The sequence below is a fragment of the Tupaia chinensis genome, unplaced genomic scaffold, assembly GCF_000334495.1.
Source record: "Tupaia chinensis unplaced genomic scaffold, TupChi_1.0 Scaffold000119_1, whole genome shotgun sequence".
In the NCBI taxonomy this organism is placed as follows: domain Eukaryota; kingdom Metazoa; phylum Chordata; class Mammalia; order Scandentia; family Tupaiidae; genus Tupaia; species Tupaia belangeri.
Window position 1 is genome coordinate 1,098,828 of NW_006159585.1, and position 3,003 is coordinate 1,101,830.

Here is a 3,003-nt window from a genome sequence, read left to right on the forward strand (position 1 = left end):
CCAGAAAATTCCTCAGGATCCAAGAGAGATATCCCAAGTTAAGGACATACGTTTTTATCTGAAAGGTCATTAGAATATGGGTATAATGGGATCAGCAGATTGCTTAATGGTTACATTATGGACTCCCATGTAGTTGACAGAGGTTCAAGTCCCAGACCAGATGCTTAAAACTCACTCCGGCTGTGTGTGCATACATGTCCAAAATCGCTAGAGGAGAATGGAGGAGAAGGGATTGCAGTGTGACCATCCCCCTTGGGGGGGTAATTTCTCACTTTCTGTCTCTCTGTCTCTCTCAATCTGTCCGGCAAGCACATGTGCCCTATAGCAAAAATTTCTCTCAAAATGAATAAAGAATAAAAAAGAAAAAAAAAGAATATAGGTATAGTGTGGGTGACAGAGTTTGAAAAGATTACTTTGGGAAAAGAATGGATAAGAGAACATAATAGGAGGAGACAGTGTGAAAGCGGTGTATCTAATTGAGTTTTTATTATGGTCTAGGTGAGAAATGATGGCAACATGGACTAGGGCAGTTGTGGAGGATGTTAAGGGAGGAAGAAAGCTACTCCAGATAGATTGGTCACCCCAGGCTTCAGAGGTCAGAAAAAGTTTTTATGTAGATGTGAAAATTGAGTTAAATCTTGAGGAGAAGGTAAAAGTTAGGTGTACATTAGTGGAGTGGGTAAGAAAAATCTCAAGTAAGAAAAACAGTAGGTGAAATTAATGTATATTGGGAACCACAAAGGGTATATTCTAGAGTTATTAAATAGAAATGTTTTATTTTATTCTTGTGACTTGAAAAACCTTGGAGGTTAGACTTAGGAGAGTAAGGGTGTGAATATTTGCCTTAAAAGATCCCAACACAAATTTGGTTAAGAGTCCAATAATTATATGTTTGTGTAATCTCACAGCAATTAAAATTTATGTCCTAGAATTAAATAAAATAGATTTGATTTCTTTACTTTATTGCCTACCAGATCTGTGACCTTGGAAAGGCTACATAATCTCCTTAATAAATGTTCAATATCCCTTAAATTTAAGATTTTTAAAAAATTTTAAAAAGTTTATTTACTTCATCACAGTCAGAATAAGAGAGAGACAGAGAGGCATTCTTGACAGGATCTACATTCCACAGTCCTCCTCCCAACCCTGTGGTGAGCAAGGATCACTGGTATCCTACTGGGCATCCCAGCATGTTCAGGAGAGCTCAGCACCTGAATCCAGAGCCTTCCCATGTAGCCTCTGTATTTAGTGCCTACATTGTTTGTGCCGCCATGCCTGGTCTGAAACTTCTTTTTAATTTTTAAAATAAAGAGGGCCCAGTTTCTGTGGTGCAGATGGTAGTGTGCCTTAGCTGGAAGCCATGTGATGACAGCATTTTGAATCTCTGACCTGACTGCCTTGAAAATATGCCAGGCACCTATGTGCGTGCCCAGGCTCTTGGTAAGCTGTAGGAAAGAAGTTGCGGCAAGACAGCCCTATGAAGGGTGCTTCTCTCTCTCAATCTCTTGGACACATGTACTCTACCATGAGTTAAAAAAAAAAGTTTCTACCCCATAGAATTGTCGAGAAGATTAAATGAGATAATATATACTTACAGCAATGTCTGACATGCAGTACATATTCATAAACACTCATTATTGTTATTGTTACTAACAACATACTTGCTACTATTGCACATTGTCCAAGTCATTTCCTTTGTCCAAGTCATTTCCTTTTTTTTTTTTTTTTGAGAGACTTTTGCCACAGGATGCATGTAGTCACTAGAAAGAAAAAGAGACAGAAAGCAAGAAATCACCCTCTTGGGGGAATGGCCATGCCTCTATCCCCTCTTCTCTCAAGTTTTGGGTTACATACATACACATGCCCAGCATGAGTTTCAAGTCTCTGGGTCCAGGATTCAAACTGCAGACGGCCATATGAGAGTCCAAGATCTTAACTACTACACCACTTGGTGGTCCCAATTTACTTTAAAAATTATAAAAGGCAGAGAAAAAATGTAGCTCAGTAATGTCACCAGAAATAGTTTGCACAGGAGGTAGATTTTGAACTGGGCACAATGTAAAGAGCTTTGTGAATGCTTTATTACTTGGAAGGCATTGGACCTCCTGTAATCAACAGCAGATGATCTGTACTTTCAAACTGCTCCACTGCTCCTCCTCTATGGGCCATGCTAATGCAACATTATCTCTTGACATTTCCCCTCCCTTCTCCAGATTTACTCATTGCAGCACATGAGTTCAGTAAGATCCATAGTCATTATTCAATTCTGCAAAAATTAAATAAATACCTTGGTGTCCCTGGTACCACGGGATATAAGAACTAAAGTCTTAATTCTTGTAACTTAAGGAACCACAATCACATTCATTCATGTTCAGAAAAGTTCCACTAATTACCAAAAAATGCAAAAGATTGGGGATAACATTTGATGGAACACTATGAACAGAAATGTAGTTACATGAAAGAATCAGGTATATACAGTGAATGGATGGCAGCTTTGTACACGTGGATGTTAAGACTTGTGTAGTACAGGAGAGGGAATTTAAAAAAAGGGAAGAAATGTTCACATAAGAAATTTCCTCTTCCCAACAGAGCATTAAGACTTATTGTAGAAGTAGGTTGAGACAGGACAAAAGTTGACTCACACTTCTGCTTTCAGTGAACATTACACTACATTTCAACACCAAGAACCTAAGCAAGTTAATGCAAAAGTGTAAAAAATGTTTTCCCTTGCTCATCTGAGAATGTGTTTGGGGAAACTAGTTTGCTGCTGCTGCCATTGGCAGTCATCCCTTATGGAAGACCCAAGGAAAAAAGACTGAAAATGACTTTTGACCTGATAGTTTCATCATTTCAAAGAACTTAACAGTTTGTCAATATTATGGAAGACAACTAAGACCCAAGGAAAAAGACTGAAAATGACTTTTGACCTGATAGTTTCATCATTTCAAAGAACTTAACGGTTTGTCAATATGCCAAAAAGATATGCAGGAAAAGTTTATCAAA